Here is a 14849-nt window from a genome sequence, read left to right as displayed (position 1 = left end):
GATGATATAAAAAGCCATGTATAATTGTTATATTTGTATTTAAATCTTTCTGTAACAAATCATAAAGAGGTTTCATTTTTGTTTGTAAATTTTTTATTCCTTTTTGTTCTTCGGTAGAGGGCTTCTATCTAATGTTTCTTGGCTACTCACATATGCTAGCCATTTTCTTTTGAGTTATTTTATTCCTTTTTGTTCTTCGGTAGAGGGCATGTTTGGGATTGAGTTGGAAAATAACTTATTGGCATTTAGGAGGTATATAGGTTTGCTAATAAATATTAGGTCTGTGTTGGACGAGTTCGTAACCGGGTTGGGTTAACTCATTGATTTGCAAGTTTGGTGAATTAAGGGTTTAGGGATTATTACTAATTAATGTGCATTAGTAATTAGGTTTATTTTAAATACAATGTTTAGATATAGAAGAGTTTGTGTTTATATATAATTAGGTTAGGTACCTATATGGTACTTCAGTTGAAATTTTTGTTAATTTCATAATAAAAGTATTATGTATGTAAATGAAAAAAAAATATAGTTACATAAGTATCATTTTGTATGCTACATTTTTAGATGTACGGGGAACATTACTACTATTATGTAATAATAATAATAATAATAATAATAATAATAATAATAATAAGCCTTTACTAAAAACTTCATCAGAAAATGACCTTTTCCTGATTCTGAGCCAAATCCAGACGAGTTGAATCGAGTCCATTCTAATCGAGTCGAGTTTCATCGAGTCGAGTCCATTCTAATCGAGTCGAGTTTCATCGAGTCGAGTCCATTCTAATCGAGTCGAGTTTCATCGAGTCAAGTCCATTCTAATTGAGTCAAGTTTCATCAAGTCAAGTCGAGTCCATTCTAATCGAGTTGAGTTTCATCTAATCGAGTCGAGTCTCAGTCGAGTTGAATTACCATTTGACTCGATTCGTTTCCAGTCGAGTCGAATCCCGATTCGATTTGAAACTTGTTTTCCGTGCCTTTTAGCTCTTTTCGTTTTCTTTCGTCTCTTGAAGGCCCGTTTTACTATTGCAGCGAGTTCTGGGCCATAATAACTTCATTTCCCCGCTTTACAAAGTCCAAGCCTCATTAGTTCGTCCCGACTCATACAAACCAACTTGTTTACTAAAAGGTTATGTTTTTCTAACACTATAAAGCCCGATTTGCCTTCGTATTGAATCTTAAGACAAACCAATATCTAGAGCCTAACCTTTATATAAAAAAAATACCTTTTGGGTTTCGGTTCGGTTCGGATCTGGGCCAACACGTGGATCTAGAGTCTAGACGTGATTCTTGTTTGACGATAATGCTAGGACACGAAATCTATCCTTTTACAGCTCGGATTTGGATCCGAACGGGAAGGAGTGCTTGTGTGTGTTTTTGAGTGTGTGGAGGCAAATGATGGAATGAGAGTATGGGGTTTTAAAGAGGTTTAAGGGCGTTTAAATACCCCTAAGCTCATAAACCTTAAAGCCCATCACCATCCCACAATCCTTCTTTTATTTTTCTAGCACACACTCAACTTATTATTATCTTACTTAATTAAATACTAACACACTTAAATATCTGTCTTATATTATTTATCCATAAAATTAGGATGTTACAAATAACTGAAGAAAAAGTTGTGTTAATGCATGAATTTAAATATTGATATCCCATATAAAAGTCATTATGTCATTTTTTATCATATTGCATCTGTATAGCACATTTGATTATTAAATTATCATTGAATTAGTATTATAGTAATTTTTTTTATATTATTAAATGTCTATATATATATATATATTATTTATAATTCTTTGTATATAACTAGTGTTAGTATATATCTGTATATTGAAATTAGAATTATTCTAGTATCCTGAAATTTATTTTGATAAAAATACGTAAAATTTAAGTATGTTTAAAGTTTAATTTATTTAAATATGTAATTTGTACACGATGATTTGATGTTTTGTTGCTCGTCCATGCATGGCAATTAAATAAATTTTAGTTTTGTTGTAATGATTGTATTTTCTCCAAAGTTGAATAATCCATACCTTTATTTTAAAGTCTCTTTTGGTGACGTTTAGGTCTTCTAGAAAAGTAACTTTTAACTGAAAGTAAATTTATAATATTTCAAAAACCTATGTGAATACATAAATAATTAAAATACTTATACTTACTTACTGAGATGTCGAATGTGGTGCCGGTCGTATGATTGTAGATGAGAGCCGGGACCGTTGTCAATTAACAAAAGAATTGTGTGGGGTTAAAAACGAGCAGTCTAATATGAAGTATGATTGTATATGTATAGGTGTTGTAATCTCTATTGATGTACAATTAAAAGAATTTATACAACAATCATCCATTGATGATAGCATTGAAATCAAATAGTTATATTTTCAGCTAGAGTTACAAAATAGTTCGAAGAAAAAGATAGTAAATCAGATTTATTTTCTTTTAGTCTAATTTCTGATAGAAGCATGTTATATTGAGGATTTGAAGAAGTAGAAAAAGTGATCTTCATTTTACTTTTTTTCTCGACTTAAATTAAATTTTAATTATGATGATCTGTAGAATCTTGGTTTTCATTGTTTACAAATAAAATAACTAAACTAAATCTTGTTTACAACGTCAATTATTAATGTATTTTTATAATACAAACGTTCCGATATACATAGATTTTAATAAATAAATTCTACAATCTATTAAATTGTCACAATTCAACATGATAAACATACTCCATAAATAAAGAAAATAGCTTGATACGTTGAATAATTAAAATGGTAAAAACTACCCACTTTTATGTCATACTCGATCTTATTTACTTTCATACGTATTGCAATTAGAGTATTCTTTAAACACCAAAGGTCAATCAATTTAGTGGTAGTCTATGATAATTTTTTATGTAAGGTTGTGGGTTGGGACCAATAGATTTTCTCGGTTATAGATTTCCTCTTGTGTTGGTGCACTAAATCACCACGTTTTATTCTTTGAGTGAAACTGTGATCCAGTTTTTAAGATACTCCTAACTGTCAAAGCCTTTATTGTTAATAAAAAAAACATCTTTCTTTTCATTTAACATATACAACATTTTAGGAAGAGCATGATGATCACCAAAAGAAAACTAGGATTTTTGTAATTTTTGGTCCTTGGGACCACCAGAATTTTTGTAATTTTTGGTCCGTATCCCGAGGACGGACGGATTTTCTCTATTTACAAAGTTCTTCCCAATTTCATTTTAACATTTTTCCCTATTAAAAAAAAAGAAAAACAGTTTTATCCAAACCAAGATATAATTAATTTCCTTGATACAATCATCAATCATCGTCTTCCTGGTGAAGTTAGTTAATCCTAGGAGAGGAGAGGAATGAGGTGGGGAATATGTTTACAGGCTTTTGCTGCTCATTCTTCACTTCTCTCCTTTACCCTCTTACTCCTTCTCAAGTTGGATCATCATATCTTCTCCTCTTGGTGGTTAGTTACTTCTTCATTTCAGATCATAATAATAATAATAATACTAATAAAAGGGTAGCTTTGACAACACTATCCAGGTGTCTGTCTCATAACAATTTACTGATTACTTTTTCCTAATTTGGCTTTAATTTAACACTTACAAAACTTGGTTATTATTAACTCACTTAGTTTTAAAATTAAATGAAAGATATCTGATTCTTGATTAGTAGGTAAATGATCCAACCCGCTTGAGCTCAGCTCGCTGTAACTTAGGACTCGAGGCCGGCTTCGACTTGTTTAATATTTATAAGTTCTTAATTATTTTATTTATATATTTTTATAACTATTTACATATATACAGTGAGTGGCGCATTTTGAACAAATAATCTGGGTGGACCTGAGGATATTGAACAAATAATCTCAATGGGCCGGTCTCAATACATATAAATTTTCTTTTTTTAGGGAAATTGCACTGCTAAGCGAAAAAGCTGGGTGGGCTGAGGCCGACCTAGCCAAGCCAAGAACCGCCACTGCATATATATTTATAATTCTAATTTTCATATGTAGTATAATATCAATTACTTAATTATTTATTTTATCATAGTTTTATATATAATCATAGTTATTATATAAATATATTAGATAAAAAGCTCATTTAGGCTCGCAAGCTGTCTACGGCTCGAGCTTGTTTATTAAATTAGCTTCAATAAAAGCTCAAGCTCAGGCTCGAGCTCGTTTATTAAACGAGCCTCAAGAAAAAGCTCGAGCTCGTTTAAGCTCGGCTTGGTTATATTTTTTATGAGCAAATCTCGAGTAGCTCACGAGCGTCTCAGCTCGTTTACACTGGTATTCTTTGTTACTATTTAATGATTATCTTTCTTTTTTTGCAATTTGACTTAAGTTTAACAATTATGAAACTTGATTATCTTTACCTTAACTTAAAGGCGATAGGAAAAAATATCATTTATTAGTAGCCAAGATTTTATATGCTTCATTTGCCTCATTTATTTTAAAAGTTTTAAGCATTTATATAAACTTTCATAAGATTGAAACACATAATGAAAGCTGATGTAATCTACAATGAAGCAGAATGAGGATTTTTTAAACAATTAAATTATAGCTTCTGTTTCTTTATTATGCAAGATTGTTTTCTTTCCGCTTTTCGTATTTCATTTAGTTATTGCCCGAGGAAGATTCTCTTTACCCGCACCATCAACTCCCCAAAACCGCAACGTATGATATTTTCTTCTACTTTATGTTATATTTTATAAATATATTAGCATATAATATTATCTCGGTCTGTTTTTGCAGTGGGCACCATGTCATGCAGTTGTAGGCATGGCTTTGCTTGTTGCATTCGAACTGCTTCTTTGCGTATTTCTAGAGAGTGTTCATGGTATAATATTCAATACATTTGCTTAAGTATTTCTAGAGAATTTTTATGGTTTTTGGTTAGGTTCGGTTTTATTGGTTAATTCGGTTACGGGTCAGTTAATTATGCACACCCCTGGTTTATATTGTGACGATTAACATTCCAAGAGCTTATTAGTTTTAATCTTGCAGTTATGAGAGCTCCTGCTGTAAGCTTAAAGATTGTGTTTCTTCCTTTGTTAGCATTTGAAATACTAATTCTTGTCGACAATGTGAGGTGCTTTATTTTTGGATTATTAGATAGTTTTAGTTTTATTTGTGGGTGATTATCTAAATTATAAATTAATGGTGACATAAATAACAATCTGAAAACATGATTTGTAATATGTGCAGAATGTGCAAGGATTTATTACCTGTAAATGAAGAACATTTGACCTATGATTCGATATGGGAGACACTTCCTGTAAGTCACATGGCTTAATCTGCTACCTTCAAAAATTGCATTTAATGCGCTAATGAAGAAATAATAAAAATAATGAGTAAATTACAAACTGTTTTTGTGTATTGCTCGTTAGTTTTGAATGTTATGCGAAAATTCATATTATTACTATAAACTTTACTTCTAACATATAAGAAAAATTGATGTAAAAGTTGTTTTAAAAATATGATGCGTTCATGTAATGAAATGCATAATAGTGATTATAAGTTAGAAAATAAATGATTAAAATTTTTAATAGACTTAAATGATTAAAAAGTTGAAAATTCATAAATCTCTAAATATTTCTTTGAATACATATTTGTAATTTAATTTATAACTTTATCCTTCATATTAAAATTAGTAGTTTCACTTTGTTTTTGGTTTCAACTCTAGATAACGGAACACATAACTGACCATGTGTTAAAACAGGTTGTCTAAAAAACAAACAAACCATCTAAAGCGATTGGTCTTAGCTTTTATTAATCTTCATTCAAAACAAGCATAAAGTTAAAATTTCTTTCTTTGAAATTTAAAATTAATTATTTTATCTAAATCAACATGAAAATTCATTACTTATAAAAGCTTAATGTTAATAACTAATATAATATATTTATACAAAACTAAATAATATATTTATGTTGGTATTAAATTTTTTAAACCATAAAATAATTATCAAAAGAGAAAATAGCATATCAAATAGAAAAAAGAATAAAATATGAAACTATTAATAAGAAAAAGAAATATAAATTTAATATGAAAGAGGTGGAAAATTTTGTAAGGACCACTCATATGTAATAACATATGATATTAAGACCCGTGTAGAACACTTGTATAATAAGTAAATTTATTTAAATAATAACGTGATATAAAAAATATGTTCAAAAGATATAAAGATATAATATATGGTTGAATAAATTACACATTACACAATATGCAAATAAAAAATTGTTAAAAATTCATAAATCTCTATTTTTTTCATATAATATTTGTAATTTTATTTATAATTTTAACCTTCATATCAAAATTAGTAGTTTTGTTTTGTTTTTGCTTTCAACTTTAGATAATAAAACACATAAAAATACAATATATTTATATAAAACTACATAATGTATTTATGTTGGTATTAAAGTTTTTAAATCAAAAAATATTATTAAAAAGAATAAATAATAGATTAAAAAGAAAAAAAAGATAAATATAAACTATTAATAAGAAAGAGAAATGTATTTAATAAGAGAGAGGTGGGAAAATTTTTCAAGAAGCCATCTTGTGTGATGCCATGTGACATTAAGAAACCTTTATTTATTATATAGTACTAGTTTTAGAGCCCGTGTCACATACGGGATAATTCAAATTATAAAATTATAAGTAAAACAAATAATTAAATAGCGTATATGAAAAAAATGTATTACATCTATGCTTATATCTACAAAATGTGTACATAAATTGATTTTATTTATATCACAAAATTATTTTTTTTAAATGAACTTAATAAAAAAAATGTCTGTGCAAAATCGTACCCGAGAATGCTTCTTTCTATTAAAAAATTCATTCTCGGTGTCATATATGTATAATTGAAAGAATTTTGGTTATGAACCAATTTCGAAAATAAGACTTCTCATACGATTGTAGTTCTAACCACTCAGCCTAAATACAAAAGAGGCGTTACCTTTTTGATATATTTATCAATTTACCACTCATCAAAAGAAAGTAGGATATTAAATTTTAGCAATGGATGTTCTTCAAGAACTATGTTTTTCTGAGCTACACCATAAAAAAGATTTTGATAAGTTTCAGAGGGCTTTTTGACAACATAAAAAATAACATATTAACCAATTCAATTTTTTGAATATTTTGTTTCATTTGAGCATAGTTTTGCATGACATGTTTCCCATACAACGTTTTGATCACCAAAAGGAAAAATTAATGTTGACATAAATATTTCAAATTTGATAAAAGTTAGAAACAATGATAGGCATGGAGGTGGCATGTCGAAATTCGTAATCTTTTCTTAAATTTTAATAGTTAAGGCGAAAATAGTCAATTTGTCAAATCCTGAACCTTTTGATTATTTCAAAAAATGTCGTTAAAATAAACTTGAAACCTGTTGAATCATGTTTAAAATTCTAACTTTCAAATTTTTGACATTTTAAAGTCAACACTTTGAACTCATTAACAAATTTAACGATAAATTTATTTTATATTCTCAAACTTTTAAAAATACTAAAAATTTTCATTTTTGACCCGTAACAAATTTTGGCATAAATATAGTTAACTTGTACCAAACAATCTATTTACCAACTTTTGACCCATAAAATCAAATTTAACTTCTACAAAAAAACCCGAAAAAATTTTCATTTGAGAAACATGATTTGTTGTTGATTTTTATAATTCACCAAGTATTTTGAAATATATAGTAAAATAATATGTTAATATTTATATTTATAAAAATATATAGATATTATATAAATATAGTGTAAAAGGAAAATGAATAATTATTTATTTATATATATATATATATATTAGGGTATATTAGTTTTGGAGGAAAAAAAATTGTAAGAATTAACCAAAACATGACAAGTGTCCCCATTTATTTTACATTATTAGAATAGGTGGATATATAGTATAGATTTATCCATTTACTAAAATATATTTATTAGATGACTAATTTGCCCCTGTAAAGAGTAATTTGTTCTTAATTATTTGAGTGTGAAATTTTCGGTTCTTCTTTGCGTTCTCTACAAACCAAATTGGGGCAATTAACACATGAATCAAATTGGGCAATTAAATATCATATTATTAATTATTAATTCCATACCCATTGCATTGGATTTATTTTCTCTGCATGTTTGAAGAGTTATAAACTTATTACTTTACTGGAAATCCTTATCATGTTCTATAAAAAAATCTCCACTTCAAATTCTCGAAACCATCTACCAATCATTCTAAATTTTCTTATATAATCCATAACTATTTTGCATTTTTCATAAAAACCCACAAAAGTTATCATTATAAAACCATCACCGCCTATACCCAAATTAATTTTACAGCTAGAAACCCAACTAAGAAGATAAAAAAACCCACATAAACTAATTCGAATTATTTAGAGAAAATTCGAATTAAACCTTAAGAGCAATCGAAGGAGGCATTCAAATTCCGAAGAACCTAGAAGTAAATTTTGAAATTCCTTCAAGTTAAGTCAAAAGTATGGCAAATATTAGAGATCCATGGGAATAAATATTATGTTTGTATAGACGATCGGCGAGAGAGAAAAACTTAAAAATGGGGGGTGCTTGTTCAAGAAAGAAGACGTCGTGGTTTCTTGGTTATTTTAGAATTTTGATTACATGTTTGAGAACTGGGGTTTTTACTAATTTCAATTTTTATTTTTCTTGAGTCTTTATTATGGTATTGTAATTTGTAAATTTATTAGGGGTAAAATAGTAACTTGATTAGCAAAGGAGAAATATGTAACTAGCTTTTGTGACTTGGGGAAATATGTAAATGATTGTCTTAGTAGGGGGGGTATATGTAAAAATCCCTAAAATAAAGTGTAATTTATTGGTTAACTAAGTTGAAAATATAAAAGGAGTGAAGAGTAGTAGTTTATTGGTTAATTAAATAACCTAAATGAATTAATGACCTTAGGGTAAATAGACAAAAAATACCCTCATGCATGGATGAAAAAATAATAGAAATAGAGATATTTTGTTGAAGTAAATTACATAAATCACTCTAACGGTAAAAAGACAAAATTACTGATGTGGTCCCGTATCTTTGTTAAATCAGTTATCAAACGAGGGGGATAGTGGGCTAATGAGTAGCTGAAATTTAGGACCGGTTATTATTCTATTAATAAAGGGTAGCTGAAGTTTTGGGCAAGTATTATTCTACTAGTGTTTATTTATATCTTTTGTTCTAGTGAGGAGGTAGTCAATGTTTATTATTATCTAAATTAGGTTTTCTTTAACCTTGTATCGAAGACTTCCCATCTCAAATTGGGTAATCGGAGACCTCCCATCTTGAATTTCCAGTAATTGAATCGCTTGCTTGAGTCCAGATTTTAGACTCTATCAAGTACCCTTTTGTACAGTAGGGTTGTTCGAAAAGTCCGTGGCTCGCTTGATGCTTGCTCGAAAATAGCCCGGTTTGAAAAAAACTCGATTGTAAATGAGCTCGGCTCGACTCGGCTTGATTTCTAAACGAGCTGAGCTCGAGCCAGGATCAGCTCAGCTCGTGGCTTGGTCTTGCTCGACTCGTTAGCTCAGCTCGTTTATTTAAACCGTAAATTTTAATATCTATATATAATAATAGCATACCAAGAAATAAATAAATAAAAATTATACATATATTATGCCACTCGTCTCTAAAACCTTATGTAAATTAACGAAAGTACAACATATAAAGTTATAAATTCTCTAGTTTATAATTTATATAATATGCTTGTTAAAATTATAATTTTTGTCTTTATATATCAAAATTTGTAAAATAAAAAAAAATAAATATTAAATAAAAAATAATAAAATTTAAAAAAACTAAAGGAGCCCGGATCTAGCTTTAAATGAGCCGAGCTCGAGCTTGATTTTCAGCTCAATAAAGAAAATGAGCCAGCTCTATTAAGTTCGAGCTCGAGCACACCCTGGCTCGACTCGACTCGGCTCAATTACAGCCTTAATGTACAGATGAAAAAAAATAATAAAAATAGAGTAATTTGTTGTTTAAGTAAATTACAAAAAGTGAATCTTTTGAGTAAAAAAAGGACAAAAATACCATGTCCATTGCACATGTTTTGAATTTCAAGGACAAACTTAACGTCTGTTGAGGAAAGGAAGTAAACTGTTACAACATATGAACATAAAGAATGAGTTATATAATTTTCTTAGTTTATGGACGAAAAATGGAACTTGCTGTATACTTATAGAATACTAATAATACTGTCTGAAGAAACACTAAGTGACCCCGGGCAGATTATGGGTAATCTGGGGGCTAAGTAATGTTTCCCTCGAAGGTTAGGTCCAGCAGAGTAAGTTGTACTTCAGGGAACCTGCAAAACAGACACCGTGAGCTCGTCACTGAGAAGGGGGGGGGGGTTCCTCCTTGTGACCACCCTCCGGCGTGAGAATCAGTCTATATTGCTCTTTAAATATAAAAGTATATGAATACTATTAGAGCAATTATCAAGTAAGTTATACGAGATAGTAGATGATGAAATGATAATACCATTTGCTGTCTTTTATAGCCGAAGGTGGGTTTCCAAGGGGTTTAGCCGGCCCAACACGCTACCAACTGTAACCTATGCACGTGCCCTACCTTGTGAGTGGTGGATAGGTAGCGGCTGACACAGAGCAGGCGTGCCGTGCACTCTTCGTCTTCTACCAACTGCAGGCTAGGCACGTGGTCTGGCAGGAGTTGGTGGGCAGGCGGCGGCTATTGGTCACAGTACTGTGGCGTGCTGTCTGCCACGCTGCTGTCAGTGAGCTGTCGCATTCTTGGTCAGATCTTTTGTCTTTACCTCGTCAGGTATCACGCAAAAGATCCTCCATACGGACTGGCCCATTTTGGCGGGAGTTTTCCCCCTCCCGCCTTTGCTCATTCTTTCAGGTGACACTGAATATTTTGTAAGTGTTAAGCCTTATGCGTGTAGCTATGCTGTGCAGGTAGCCTTCCCTGATGGCTTGTATCCGCAACTGCGGGAACAGGCGGGTTACTTTACCATTGGGAGGCTTTTCCCTGCGTATGCAGCTTGCATACTGCGCGTAGGCTTCTCTGAGCATGGTGGGTCCTGCGGGAGTAGATGGTCTTTGCGCAGACATCCCTGTTCAAGGTGAGTCATGCGGGACCAACTGAGCCCTGCTGGGACCTACCTCTTCATGATCTTCTTATAGAATACTAATAATACTGTCATTTTGATGTTTTGTTTCTAGCATTTTTGGATTTCTATTTCCATGATCTTCTTCATTGCTGCTACCTTGTTCACTCTTCTGAAGCTATGTGGTAATATTCTCAAATCACTCTTCTATTTCTATGATCTTCTTCATTGCCACAAAACTAATATTAAATAGAGCACGACATAAGCACTTCTGCACTTGTACGTAATGCTGACCACATATAATGGGATTATGTGGTTACTTAACCTCCTTATGTAAACAGTTAAAGCAATATGTACAAGTGTTTATGCGATTCCAACATTTCTTTAATCCATGTCTGATTTAATTACTTTTATTTAGCAGGTGATATCAGCGCTTTAGGCTGGTGGGACTTGTTCATAAATTTTGGGTATTATTTTTAAATTTAATAAAAAAATTAGCAAACTTTGGTCTAGATTCTGTTTAATTAGTTTAATTCACATCCACCACAAAGGCTTAAACTTTAAAAAGGTTATTTCTTATTAGGGTAATCTTTATTATCTGAATTGTGCAAATGTTTTGAGTTATTTTCAATTTTTATCGAGTTTGAGAAATAGATTGTGTTACCTAAAACAGAAATGTGACCAAAGTGCATTACCATTTTATTTAATTTGCCACTTTTTATTTGTTTTCACGTGTTACAGTTTGTTGTTTACAGAATTGCAGAGTGTTTTGCGTGTCTTGTTTGCACAATGTGGTCTAATCCAGATATTCATAGAAATCACCAATCAAATTATGCCACCTCATCATCCTCATCGTCATTATCAAATATTAGATATCTTGATTGGAATAATGGCCCATTAGTTTCTTCTGATTAATATCTCCGAAGATAGAATATGCGGATTGCCATTTATCGGTAATCACATAACAAAAGTTCCCATTATTGTTTTTCAGATACTTCTTTGTATGCACTTGGAGGTATGTTAATAATTGTTTAATTTTCTATTATTTTCTACTACCAGCTTTTGTTCTATTTCTATTTCAAGTAAATATCATCTTTTTTCCCCGGGAAAAAAAAAAGAAAAAATAACCGTTACGTTTCAAGAATTTCGACTGTCGCACTTTCAAAATTTTCTTAAAAAGCCTCGAGATTTTTAACACAACATGGCCCTTGACATGGATGAACTATTAACCTTTTTCTGTTAAGTGGTGTGAAATGACCAAGGATACCCTTACTATAAATTATATTTTTTAATGTGTGAGGGAAAGTTGGTTACTTGTAATACAAGTTAGCCGAAGTTGTACACCTTATTATGCAAGTAACTATTTTCAAGAATCGGGCTTCTTTAAATCTTGAAAAAAAAAATTATATTTTTTTCCGGTCATTTTGTATTTCAGACAAAACCTGGTGATGCTGGTTTCATCCCTCTACCGGTTGTCTTCTCTCCTTTACTTTTACTGCAAGCAACCGGAGTTGTATTTTCTGCATTTAAATTGGTGGAAGAATATATCACTTTACTACATAGTGGGCCCCACACGAGACGATCTTTAGATGTTTCTGCTGCAACTCATGACTGCTTTGGGTTTTTGTATGGTGGATCCAGGTAAACGGCATGTCATTAAAAGAATTGATGGGAGTGTTGACCAAACCTAAGTCAAAGTGATAGAGACCGAAAAGGTTAAAGATTTATTTTATTGAAAAAGTAACATAGTAAGACCCAATTCGAGATGGGTTAATCTCCAAGAACAAAGGTTAGCCGATTCGAGATTGATAATTCTCCAAATAAAGGTTAAGAAACCCTAATTTTGATTAACAATAAACATGGATATCCCCCACCTTAATCTTTACGTTAATATATAAATAAGAAACGTGAAACCGTCCCTTGATTAACTCCTTTATTTCTAGTAACTCACTAATTGAGTTGACCCTATTTTTGGTAATTGTCTAATTGAGTTGACTGCTCTGTGAATACGTATCACAAAGTTACTTATAATGTTTGTTTTTATTAAGATTTTATGCATAGGTTGCTTGGTTGGTGGTCCATTGATGAAGAAAGCCGAGAAGAACAAGCACGACTTTACCATGATGTCGCGTCAGGGTAAGTACAAGCTTTTATTTAAAAAAAACAAAATTGATTGGGTAACATGTCAAAACGGGCTTGGGCTGAGATGAGTCATAATATAGAACATGTCATAACGGGTCGGGTTCACCTGCCTACACTTGTGTTCGTTATAATTTTTTTTTCCGAAAGAACTGTGCATTACTTATAATTACCGATACAATATTGTTTCAGTAATTTTAATCAGATTTTTGACACTTTTGACCCGTTTTGAGGGGAATATTAATGGGTGCATTTGATTATTTGGACTTTTTGATCCGTTCCTCCTTTTAACTAATTTTTTTGACTTGAGACTTATAGAAACAAAAATTGACGTAAAACCAATTGCAGTTGTCACTTTTAATATCTTTTGATACATTTTTTTTACTCTGCATAGTTATAACACTTTCTGTGGATATCCACCTGAAGTAGTCAAGAAAATGCCTAAAAAGGATCTCACTGAAGAGGTAAAAAACAATTTTTATTTTTTTATTTATCTGCACAGTTTTTTATTATTATTATTATTATTATTATTCTACTACAACTATGCATTTACATGGTGATTAGTAATTCTTTATTCATTCTTTCAGGTTTTGTAGACTTCAGGCTGCACTTTATGAGCAAACGGAAGTCACTATCATCAGCCAACAAGAGTATGAAAGACTTCAAAATGTAAAACATATTGATATAATTATCTTTGAAATATTGATATTATTGCATTTTGAGCCTGATTTAAAGAAACTATGTCAGGAAAAAGTTCTGTGTCGGGTTTGCTTTGAAAGAGAAATTAAGCATAGTACTGCTTCCGTGTCGACATTGGGCCCTTTGCAGGTACTCCTAAATAATTTTAAGCTTTTTTTTAAATCTTTTTCAAACTTCTATATCATGATTTCTTGGCATGTACTTGTGCAGTAAATGTTCTGAAAAGTGTTGAAGATGCCCTATTTGTCGTGTTAACATCGATGAGCGGTTACTTGTACATGATGCATAGACAATAGCTAGTTTTCTAAAACCCTTTCGCTATGTTCTGTTCACAATATAAATATATTAGTACATATGTGTTGTTTTATTAACACATATTGTATACAAATACACAGTCCATTTTGTATTTAATTTCAAGAATCATACCTATTTCGTCGTTTTCGAAGTTTTATTATAAATCTGCTTAACAAAGTTAAAAACTTAAAAGTAGCCTCTATGAAATTGCATGTGATGGCAGGACAATCTTGTCTTTTCTTTAACTGCATATGATTATTGGCTTCAGTTGGCTTCTGTCAACAGAAGCCAAAAGCATGACATGAATACTTCCAATATCCAACACATTTTGATGCCATTAACATAACAAAGCCTAGAATTATTCTTTCAAAAGATTATTGTTCCAAGGCAAAATAATAGACTGTTCAAGAGCTTCAACTGATTTTGAATCAGCAAATGTTACAAGCCAAACATAAGAACTCAACTCAAAAGACTAGTCTGATAGGTGAGGGAACCTATTTGGCTTATAAACCTCACATCGGTTGCATTGTCCATACAACCGATGCGAGACAAGTCCAATACCTTGCAATGGTTTCAGTTCGTAACAACAAAACATTGTTGGTTTAATCGGGTTTTATAGATGTAGGGTAG

The 14849-nt window shown here is 31.0% G+C and overlaps 1 pseudogene across 1 annotated transcript; it reads left to right on the top strand.

Moving 5' to 3' along the window:
• The first annotated feature begins 4490 nt into the window (after window positions 1-4490).
• Window positions 4491-14123, top strand: LOC143589578 (uncharacterized; annotated as a pseudogene). Its single transcript, XR_013145307.1, has 13 exons — window positions 4491-4502; window positions 4576-4665; window positions 4744-4828; window positions 4996-5080; window positions 5197-5266; window positions 11203-11269; window positions 11506-11554; window positions 11843-12102; window positions 12523-12728; window positions 13149-13223; window positions 13621-13692; window positions 13817-13895; window positions 13974-14123. The product of XR_013145307.1 is annotated as an uncharacterized LOC143589578 (transcript).
• The last annotated feature ends 726 nt before the right edge of the window (window positions 14124-14849 follow it).

The sequence above is a fragment of the Bidens hawaiensis genome, unplaced genomic scaffold (assembly GCF_021521415.1).
Source record: "Bidens hawaiensis isolate Kalapana, Puna unplaced genomic scaffold, B.hawaiensis_p1.1 tig00037631_1, whole genome shotgun sequence".
Taxonomy (NCBI): domain Eukaryota; kingdom Viridiplantae; phylum Streptophyta; class Magnoliopsida; order Asterales; family Asteraceae; genus Bidens; species Bidens hawaiensis.
This window is presented reverse-complemented; position numbering and strand designations above follow the sequence as displayed.